The sequence below is a fragment of the Carassius carassius genome, chromosome 28, assembly GCF_963082965.1.
Source record: "Carassius carassius chromosome 28, fCarCar2.1, whole genome shotgun sequence".
Lineage (NCBI taxonomy): Eukaryota > Metazoa > Chordata > Actinopteri > Cypriniformes > Cyprinidae > Carassius > Carassius carassius.
The window spans coordinates 22,157,248-22,169,357 of record NC_081782.1 but is presented as its reverse complement, the minus strand read 5'-3'; the positions used below and the strand labels follow the sequence as shown (position 1 = coordinate 22,169,357).

Here is a 12,110-nt window from a genome sequence, read left to right as displayed (position 1 = left end):
AATTACAATGTGACATTATTTCAAATGGAATGGTTTAATATACATATTAATTTACAGCATCTTAATTTTTATTATTATTATTATTTACTGATCATTTTTATGTTTTTTTTCAACTAAATGTGCCTGTCCCACACTTTTGAGTCCTTACCGCAACAACGAAAAAAGGATATTATTATTACATTTTATCAAAGACAAAAAAGGTCTAGTTTCTATGGAAATAGAAATTAGCACGTGAGCACATTGCTGACAGATTGGGCCACCTCACTACCTCACTCACAAGATCCAAAAAATAAAAGATATAAATCATGTTTTCTGTGTCCGTATTTATTGTCTGTCCTTACCATGCAGCTTAGTAATTCTACTGAACTACATTTTAAAAATAAATGTATATTACTGTTTAATTCATGTATATTAAGATGCAAAAAGTCCAAATTAATGTAGTAGACCTTGCTAGCTGCCAATTAGCAACAATATTAGCAAAAAAAAAAAAAAAGTATAATCCGCAGCAAATTTAGGTGTTGCGGTAAAGACCTTATGTTACGGTAGAGAAAAGTTCAAGGTACAAACCTGAATACAAATATTCAGTCTCGTGTGAAATATTTACTTTTACTGTTGTTCTCTACAGTAGCCTGTTTTTGATTTCATTGAACTTTAACATTGTGTCCTTACTGACATACTGAAAGATGTCATTACCGCAGCTCTGTTTTATTCTATATTTTTCCATATTTTTATTAGCAAAAACATATTTTAACACTTAAGTTGAGATGATTTATACACTGATACACTACAAGTGTGCAGGCAATATGCTAAATGTTTCATGTTGATGTCAACACGCAACGGTTTGGGATTCGTTTTAAAAATGACTCGTTTCAATGATTCAGAGTCAACTCTTTCTTTTGAGAAACAATAACTTTATACACGGTCCACTTTCAGATTAAAACTTCTCACAAAGTTTTCATTCACTTAGAGTGATTGACATGGTGCATTGAAGGTCATTTTCAAAAATCCCTAATAGGGGCACTTTAAATAATCACTGTATGACTACACTGACTATTTTACTTGTACTGACAATCTAACATAATTAAAAACACAGTACAGTAAAAACATTAAGGTTTTCCTTTTCCCTTTTGTTTTGTTTTTCATCTAATTTCTGCTGGTCAACTGTCTCAACATGTTGCTGTACCACTCAGAGAATTTCCCCAAGCAGCTGAATTAATCACACTTCAATAGGAAAATTCTGGCTCTGGAAGATGAAAGTTTATGATGAGAAGTAATCAAGCCCCTCATGAGATTTTAAGTTTAAATGTGCTCACTGGAAGACACAGCCTACATTGGAATAAATAAATGAACTTAATTTTTTTTTTTTTCTCCTGGTAAAAATATGCCTGCTTTTGCCCCTTGAGTATTACAATGATTTAGTTTGATTATCTTATTAATACGGAGTGGGTGAATACATCCAAGCCAACACTAATTATGGGTTTTATGATGCATGTAATGCAGGTCTCCTTCTGCAATCATCAAAACAAGACATATTAGCTCACCATTCTGTAGATATCCAATAAAACACAATAAAATATCTATGTGATTTATTATGAATAATATGCTAATGACCACTGCGACCTCCGTATCAACATATTCATTGCTGTAAAGAGACTTTCAAGTCTGTAAATAAAAACTGACCCATTTATTTTTTCACACGCTCCTAGTTTTGTCTTGGGAGCAATTCACCAGTGCACATTGTCCAAATGTCATGTTTGCTAATAAATACTAATTAAATAACTGATCAAAAAAGTATACAATACAACAACCAAAATGCTATTAAAATAAATCTTACAATAACAGCAATGCTTCAAGACCAACAAGCACATTACCAGATCCAATCACCCTGGCCAATGATGATAGGATGCTTACGGTATCAAGAAACTACCCATTTACTGATAACAGAGCCATTCCCCGGGAAATGACTGTGAGAATAGCATCTAAATGTGCGAGATTATACCTACAGATGGTTTTGCTCGCTATCCATGGCTCTCATCTGAAAAGGGTTTTGAGCATTTTTGCAAGATGACATCTGAAAGAGAGGTAAAATAGTAAGAGATGCTTTTGTTTTTGCCATGGTGTTCGTGGAAACAAAGAATTGTGGCACTGCAAAAAGGTTATTGTGTAAGACTTTCAGAAATGCATTAGAATTTCATTACTGCTCTTATGTTTTACTATTATTGTTTAAGTAATAGATGGAGTAAGATGTAATCGAGTTTGTTTCTTCATCAGAAGATATTTGGATACATTTATTAAGCATTTCATCACCTGCTGACCGGTGGAACCTCTACAGTGAATGGGTGCCGTCAGAATGAGAGTCCAAGCAACTAATAAAAACATCACAATAATCTACAACTCCAGTCCATCACCATCACGTGAAGCAAAAAGCTGCTTGTTTGTAATAATCATTCTATCAAGGCATTTTAACTAAATTGATGCTTCTGGTCAAAATATTGTTTACTCCAGTAAAAAAAAGTCCATCCCCTGTCCTCTCACATTAAAAATGAATAAATAAATAAATAAATACAACTGTTTACAGCTGTTTAGGGCTGTTTCTGTTGAGTGTGTTTGTGTGTGTGTGTGTGTGTGTGTGTGTGTGTGTGTGTGTGTGGGGGCGTGTCTGTGTAAATGGTGCTTGATTTTTGCATTTTTATGCATTCCTATTGGTGAATGAACTATAACTAATTAAAACCATAAACATACAAACAAAAAACATTTTCAGATTTTTTTTTTTAATTTAACTCAATTGAAATGAGAAATGTTGCCTTGAAAACTTTTTTTGTCTGTTTTTTTCTTTTATTTCAGTTATCATTTTGAATTTTTTTATTATTATTATTTCAAATATTATAAATGTTTTTAGTTTTAATTAACTATAGTAACTGTAATAAATATTATCTGCAAAAAAAATTAAAATGCTAAAAAAGAAATAAAACTAAAACTTTGTTTTAAACTAGACTAAAATGAAAATAGTAAAATATGAAAATTTTATGTAATTCTAAATATTAACAAAAACTATATATATATATATATATATATATATATAACTATATATATAACTATATATATATATATATATAACTATATATATATATATATATATATATATATATATATATATATATATATATATATATATATATATATATATAACTATATATATAACTATATATATATATAACTATATATATATATATATATATATATATAACTATATATATAACTATATATATATATATATATATATATATATATATATATATATAGTTGTACATACTAAAATAACTCGTAGCCTGGAACTGAAATCTAAAATGAGAAATGAGCTTAACACTATAACTATTTTAAAACAGAGGAAATGGACATCATCCAAATTACAGTCCATTGTTATATTACAGTGAAAAAAATAAATAAATAAAACAACAAATTAAAGAAGATAGCAAAAGGGACAGCGTCATCCTTTCATAAGTGTGCAGCACTGACTCTTGTGAGTAGTTGGCCAGAATGTTTTTAATTTGATTTATTTTTTTGCTTTTGCTGAAACTCAATGCAAGCATGCTAGCACTGATGCTGTCCTCAGTAGGGTGTCCTGTGCCTGAAGGGCAGTGGCAGCGCTTTGCAATGACCTGGTAATCTGCTGTAGCCTCTGTGTCCTTTGGGCTTTCATGCTTGGAGAGAAGCCAGAGCTGCGCCGCTGATGGTGCCTTCAGGCCCTCGCTGATCCAGGTGAAGGTAAGACTTGATGACAGGAGATTTGAGAGCGGAACATTCCAATTGTTTAAGCCTGCTCTCTTTTTGTACTCATATGTTTACCCAAAGACTCTCTAGAGTGGAATTTGAGTTTGCAAGAAACTAGCTGCCATTATTAAATTTTAACTGCAACTAAAATACAAGGAATAACATTTGAGAAAATGTGAAAAACCTCTAATTGTCAGTCTAGATTTCCTGTTTCGATTAGACTTTGCTCCACAAGCTGTCAATTGGATACGATTCCAGTTAATTTGGGTACATTTCAGTTAGTATTAGGAGTGCTGCAGATATTATGTGTTTTCAGAGGGTGACCTGGAAGTTAGCATTACCCTGGTTCCCTACAAAAACCCAATAGGATTTTCTACTGACATTTGGATTACTGCATAAATTTAAGCTCTGCAACCAACAAAAGTGTATGCCTTTATAAAGACAAGAAAAAAACCTTTAAAAAACACAAGGAGCCTGTTTCACGTTATGGCACGGGAGAGAAGCATAAACAAAGAAGAAAATGATGATGATGAAGATGATGATGATACAAAGTCTTTATTAATCCACATGGGGTAATCCATAAGGAGAAGGCAGAACCACACGTACACATCAACGCGACCAGACAACCAAACACTGAGCTGAATGCAACTTATAAGGGGAAATTAATGAGGATAAATGACAAGACTCACCTGAACATAATGACACAATCAACACGAGACAGAGAACATAAGGAATGAAAACACAACAAGACAGTTCTGTGGTACGGAGCCCCACACATGACATGCAAGAAAAAATAAATCAATTGTGCGCACAATTTACTAATTTGTTCCCTCAATGTACAATAAAACACACACGATTATTATTGTGTTTCCTCGATTTACTATTGCATTAGAATTAGTAAATCGTGCACACGATTTTAGCCTACTATTTTTTCCTGCACGTCATGTGCGGGGCTCTGTACTGTGGTGTGACAGCCTGGAGGTATTATCGATGTATTTTATGTCATAGAAAGAAATATGAATATATCTTGAGCTTGTGATAGCCACTTTATTTCAATCATTCAACCAAAACCCTATATTCAACAAAGTCCATTGAATATGGGATAATAAAATGATAAAGGATATTTCGTTTCTGGGTTTTGGCCCGCAAAAAAACATCAACCCTGCCGCAGTCTGTTCATTTTGCTTACATTTAAAAGAACGTGTCTCTCTGCTAATACTGTGTATTATACAGAGAAGTGTTTCAATGACTTGATTAAAATCAATAACTCATATTTTTTTAACTCTTCTTTAAAGGAACCTGCTATAGAGTCGTTCACTTCAGAAAATGGTAGTCTATGGTAGCACTGTTATTGTTTCACTAAAACGAGGACTCCATAGAGTTGTTTCTTGCTTTTATTTTATGTACATTGTCTTTTTATGGACACTTTTTACAGAAGCGGATATCATCATAGTTGGATAAACAATAAATCTAAGAAATCATTTTTGTGTTCCTATTTGCCCCAATAGCAAAATAAACAACAATGTTTCTATGAACTTCAAAAGTCATCATTTATCTGACTCTAAATGCTAAATGAATAGGATTTCCATTGTTGTAAGGTTTGTTAGGATAGATAATATTTGGTTGAAATACAACTATTTGAAAATTTGTAATCTGAAGGTGCAAAAAATCTAAATACTGAAAAAAAAAAAAAAAAAAAATCACCTGTAACGTTGTCTGGATGAAGTTCTTAGCAATGCATATTACTAATCAAAATTACGTTTTGATATATTTATGGTATGAAATGTACAAAATCTTTTCAAAGAACGTGATCTTTACTTAATGATTGTAGGCATAAAATAAATATCAATAATTTTGTCCCATAAAATGTATTGTTGGCTATTGCTACAAATATACCCCAGAGACTTAAGACTGGTTTTGTGGTCCAGGGTCACATATAGGAAGGGCCCCCATATATACAGACCCATATGGACTCTCTGATAATGAGGTTCGCCCCGTCTTCCTGTTGCTTATATTAACCAAGGGTCTCCAAATCTCACACTGACACGTTCACAATCCCAACTTGGCCTGCCAGTTTTACATGTGAAAGAATATTTAACTTTTCACTTACCCATTCACAGTCAGGGAGCGGTAAGACGCTCTAAGCTTGCCCGAGATTAGCTTTCAGAGGATAATGCAGTGAATTGAACCCCACACATACCACCTCCTGGCCTCTCTCTTGTTCTCAGGGTAACCAAACATACTTGGAGGGATAGGGACCCTTGACCATTCTTTTTAACCTTGCAAGGCGCAATAGAGGAGTTTTCATAAAGCTTCGGATTGGAGGGCAAGACTTACTTGAACGTGCGGGGCCAAACAAAAGAAGTAAAACAGAAAAACACAAAGGTTGCGTCTTATATTAACCTACAAATTTCTGGCATCAGGTTGTTGCACCAAAAATTTTTTATGAGATTTCTTTCACTAACTCACTTGTATGTGATTAAAGGTAAACAAGTAGAAATACCATTTTATTGATATGGAATATTTACAGAATTTCAAAGATATTTATATTGATCAAATCATTTTTTTTTACTAAGTATAGTTATTGTTCTAGTATTAATTCTGTTTGATTAGTCCCTGATTTATTTGAATCAATGGCTATACACAATAATTTAAAATGTTATAAATCGATTTAACTGATTTATTTTCTTCCCATGTATACAGAGGAGTCTGGGTCTAGTTGTCACACTTTTTATCCCACTTAATATTTCTCAAGGTGAGTATACTTTTGAGAGTCAATTTCTGTAGAGATACAAATCATAAAGAAGAAAAAAGCATATATATTGAAACAGTTACACTGTTATTGTCCAGAGAAAAATATACAGTTCACTGAACACTTGATAATCAAACAATGGCCAAATATTGATTATGGTCACATACATGGGGTGATAAGTTGTTATAATAATAAACCTTCCATTACACAGACTTTCCAGCAAAAACGTAAACAGTAACACATTTATGAAACAGCATACTGCATATAAAACATATATAAACAACATATACAAAAATCTAACAGTCAACTATTGTTTTGGCCAACAAATATTTTAATGAATAAACTTTATGAATTTATAATATACCATATGTCACAACTTGCCCTGACCTGATATTGTGTAAGTCTCTTGTGCTGAGAACACAACTTTTCAGTAAACATTTAACTTCATTATATAGTTTTTAATATATTCTTGCCTGCATGTCTGCCAATGTGATTATAATGCTTCACATAATTATTATGTTAAACAAGGGCTCTATCTTTTAAATTCTGAGAAAAAAAGGTCACAGTAATACAAATAAATAAATAATAATAATAATATATATATATGGCTTAATAACTGATCATTAAATTATATGATGCACTTTTATTTGCTAATTTAAAAGTTTTGCAAGCCACTTTTTAAAGCATTTTTCAAATTTAATTTTAACTAAGAAAGATTAGCCGGCAGGAGCCATATGTAATGTCTTAATATATCATAAATAGCCTCTACCTTCAAATTATAAGCAAAGTATAAAAGATGACATTTTAGTAAAATATGATTATTTAAATGAGCAATATTTGCTGAGAGCAACAAATATGTTTAAAACACCAGTCTATTCAGTCTAAGGTTTCACCAGTCTAAGGTTTTATTTACTAAAAAGCGTTAAGGAATTTTTACTGTAAATATATACCGTTATATACACAAAACTGTAAGCTATGCATACGATTCTCTTCTAATATTTTAAAGTAGCTAAAATTACAATAAGTATTTTTTTTACAGTAGTTTCATATTTATCGTATAAGGTAAAGCAGCTCGCATTTAACCAAACACCGTTTTTATTGTAGTATGTTTACATGTTTTACTAATAGGATTCCAGTGTAGATAACTTAGATATACCCGCGCAAAAAGCGCTCGCGATCACGCGCACACCCCCCTCTCCAGTCTGCACACATGGTACGAGCCGACTGTGGATGTTGGAAGCCGCTTGTCATTCCTCGGCATTCCCTCCAGCCTCCAGCCTGCTGCACTGCTCTCCACTGCAAGCGCGCGCGGACTCAGCACTACAGCACACGGACGCTATTCGCCCTGCAGCTCTCCGCAGTAAAACACACGGCTCGTCTTATCCATGCGCACTGTTCTCTCTCTCCTGCGCTCGCTCTCTTTCTCTCTCTCTATGCGGCGCCTTGGACATTTTCCTAACGGGAGATCATGATGATGAGACACCGATATTAAGAGCATAACACCTTCCGGAAAAGCGATCGCAACCTGCAAGACGCTGGATAGACGCCTTCTTCTTCAGCAATGGTGAGATGCATGTTCACGAGAAAAGTGCGTGTTGTTGCAGAAACAGCTGGAGCGTTTGGTTTGACCCTTGATACTATTACGCACAGCCTCCTCTGTTTATTTATTATGGAGTAGCTTGTAAACTTGCAGCATGGAAGGGCAGTGCAAAGTAAAGAGGGCTTGGCTGCACTCTGTAACCATGTAAAACCATTAATTATTGCTTAAGGATGAATGATTCATATCTCTACCTTTTTAAACACTCAGTCTAACCTTTTAAATAGAAGTTTGTTCTCAGTGACTGGGACATTTTGGGCATTTTCCAGCATCTGAACTCAACACCCATCCCGTATTAACGGGCCGAGGGAGTACCTGCTTATTGCTGCATGTTTCACTCCTGTATCATTCACTGAGGGGTGTAATCTGGATGGATGGCTATAGTTTACGGATATAGAGAAGGTAGTGTTTGGATTTCTAGGGTAGGATTGTTGCCGGTGTGTTTCTGGCAGTGGGGTACTGCGTTTCCAGATTGATCCTGTGAAGCAAATGTGCATTTATAGCTCCAGTTTTACTCCTACTCTCTAACACCCTCCTATTTGGGGTCTGAGGGTTCGTTGTGAGGGGAGTTCATGGCTATTGCTGTTGTTTAAGGGAAATATGGCAATTATTGCTTAAATGTACGTGCACTGACAGTACTATAGATGCTGTACTTTAACAGGGGCACTTAAAAAATTTATTTATATATATATATATATATATATATATATATATATTTGTAATTGTCATTTTTACATTAAGTCTGCTTGAGGAATAAGCACTCATGATGAGAGAATAAAATGCTTTGAGATGTTAAATCTGTTTTTTTTTGTTATTATTCAGTAGCACACATGCGCATGCACACAGCCTAGTATTTTCAACATAACAGAAGGGCTGTTGAAAAATTGATTGTAGATTGATAGAAGAGATGTTTCTTCTTGCACAGTATACATAAAAGATACACACAATCTCTTGGGACACAGTTAAAATGTATGGCATTGCATTTGAGAACAGAATATCTAGCTAAATTATATATTTTTTATGAGAAAATATAGCTCACATTCAAGTCGAACATCTAACAAAAGACAATGGTTGGGTTTTAAATGATAAAACTAATGATGTCTTGAAGTATCTGGACACTTTATGGTTGTCAAATGTTAGTGGGACATGTTCATAGTCAATGCGATGAACTAGACCCGTGGTTAAGAACACCTGTTTCAGTAGAAATTCACTAGGAGACATTTGAATAAACTGGCCAATTATTCAGAATATTTCACAGATTTTGATAGTTTGGATCATTTCTAAGTGAACCCTAAGAGTTCAAGATTCTTTTTAGGTCCTCTGTTCTTGGAAAAATACAAAGATAAGTAACCAAATTTAATCATCTTCAGATACATATAAAGTTAGGTATTAATTAATGTGAAATTTTGCAAGTGTTTGAGCCTGAGGATAACAAGCTTCATGGGGTTAAATTCGAGAGACCCCAAGTTCTGTTTGTGCTGTGAGTGGTACTAAATGAGTCTGAAGTTGGTGGGTCCCCATTGGTTTGACCTTTCGAGGATGGCCCTGGTTTCTTCAGTTGTCATGGTCCAAGTTGATGAGGACCCTGGTCACCACACAAGCGGTTTCTATGAAAAGAAAAGCCCAGGCAACTCTCTCTTTGTTCGCCCCTACACATCAGGCTAATTTCTTTTCTCTTTTATCTTCTTCTAATCATTTTCTTTTTTACATTATGCAGTGTTCCTTGAGGAATCTTTATGAAAATGAACTATATATATATATATATATATATATATATATATATATATATATATATATATATATATATATATATATATATATATATTTATATTTATATTTATTTATATTTTTTTGTTTTGTTTTTGATAATGGATTTATCAAAATGCCCATTTTCTAATGGTCCAAGCACTTTTCTGTGGGTTTGGTTTGGTTTCATAAACTACTGACTTGTTTGAAGCCATCTGAGGAACCGCAATGAGATGAAACAATGATGGAAACAAACCAATGAATTGCTTGAGCTCCCCAGTGACTCTTCAAGTCAAGATGTGGAGTCTCTCATGTAATAAGCCTTCATAGCTGAGCTATTGTGAAAGAGTGTAGACATCAGTGGAAGGTGGACACACAGTGTGTGAAGTGTTGCTCATTGCACCTTCCACTTATTAAGGAGCCCCAGAATTGCACCCCTGCCATGTTTCTTTATCCCTGCAGTGCTACAAACATCTGATCACTGTCTTCACAAGACTCTTGTGCAGTGAGGCATTTTTCCTTCTCAAACACTGCTCAGAAACATAACCTGATACACCTGCTTTTTGGCCATTTGCCTACTTGAGACTGTTCTTGTGATTCTTCAGTTTGTCTTAAACCCAACACCAAACATTTAAAGGTTATGTGCAATTTTAAATGAATGCAGAGGCAACTAAATAAATAAGCAAGCCATTTGTAGGTTCCTTCCCCCCCTGTAAATTCTGTAAACACATCATGATCTCTTCTGTAAATGTTGTGGAGTTATCAAAACATTGCTCCGTTTGTTTGAGCCAGCCTAAGAAAGCAATCTCAGCTCAACCAATTGTGTGAGTTTGGGGCGTGGCTGTCAGTTTGCCCAACCAATGGCAGAAAAGGTGTGATTTTTTTTGAAAAACTGTTTGAAAACCAACTTGGGCTGTGTTTCCCAAAAGCATCGTAAGAAAAAAAGAACAAAAAATGACAACAACAAACGGGTGTATGATTAATTTTAAGAAATTTTCACTCAGGAAGCATCAACCTAGATACATTTGCTTTTGACATCATGGCATGAAGGCTGATTTGTACTTCTGTGTGGAACCTATGCTGTAGCCTATACGCATAGATGCACATCCTAAACCGTAGCCTATGCCGTAGCCTAACGTGCACATCTCCAAAAATCTAACAATTCTATGCGGACTGCAAATGCTGTGAATGGTCTGCTATTTTTGTGTGTTTATGTGCGCTGTAATATATTTTAATGTTACACCTTCTTATATAAAGAACATGTCTTTTCCTTTATTATACTACAAAGCATTATACATCAGTAGTTGTCCGCCACAATCAATGCCGATCTGCCGTGATACAAGTCCTTGTGGAGATGGAAAGAAGGCCATCTTCTCCTGTTCCATTATTGTCTCCTTTTTGTAGTTTTAAATAATGATTTCATGATTTGATATTTATTTTCCAGTGTCACGACTATAATGCTTCTCCTACGAGCCACTTATTCTATGCCTTTTATCGTGGTACGGCAGGTTACACCAGCAACATACCCGTGGACACTGCAGACTAGCGGTTTGCATGTGTACTGCACGTCGATGCAGTAGGTCCGACGCAGAAGTATAAATCAGCCTTTAGTTCTTTAGAAACAGAAAGCAGAGATCTCTCATCAGATTAAGAAGAACGTTATCAGAACTCAGATATTCTCCGCCAAATCATTTTGACAACACAATCTAGTAGTGTTTCCATAAGCTATAGTTAAGTACATTGCTGGATAGTAATGAAATTTTTTTCTGGTGTATGGGGGTGGTTATGAACAAATGTATATTGGATCAATGACCTGGATTATAATTGTGACCTACTGTGTGCTAAATCCATCTGAGATCAATGTGAAAGTTGTGTGACCCTCACTGACTGCTAATGCAATTAGGGTTTTATTGTGTGTCCGTTTATAGTGCTGTAAATACCACCACCCCTGTTATATACCAAGATTGAAAGCAATGGCTACTCCTAAACCATAAATGCCAATTTGTCCTAATAACAACTTGTCAGTTTGCAAGCTAGTTTGTTTAAAAATAAACGAGTCATTTGTGTTCTGCTTGATTTCTTGATTTCTTTTTTCTTTTTGGCAAGGTACAATTTTGTTTGCTCTAAATGAAATGTTTCATTTGTGAATGGGATACCATGTTATTTAAAGGATTGTTTTTGCTTGCAGACAAAGAGAACAATGCAATAGCAGGATAAGCTCAAATACTGGTGCAGGGAATACAT

The 12,110-nt window shown here is 34.4% G+C and overlaps 1 protein-coding gene across 11 annotated transcripts in view; it reads left to right on the top strand.

The window, feature by feature from the left end:
- Window positions 1-7,776: 7,776 nt before the first annotated feature.
- LOC132108203 (teneurin-4) overlaps window positions 7,777-12,110 on the top strand; it is a 214,804-nt gene continuing 210,470 nt past the window's right edge. For 9 of the 11 annotated variants that reach the window (XM_059514830.1, XM_059514832.1, XM_059514829.1 and 6 more), the window contains exon 1: window positions 7,777-8,087. The gene's annotated coding sequence lies outside the window, so the exon portion shown is untranslated. The remainder of the gene's footprint in view (window positions 8,088-12,110) is intronic. The other 2 variants (XM_059514831.1, XM_059514828.1) reach the window with 1 other exon arrangement.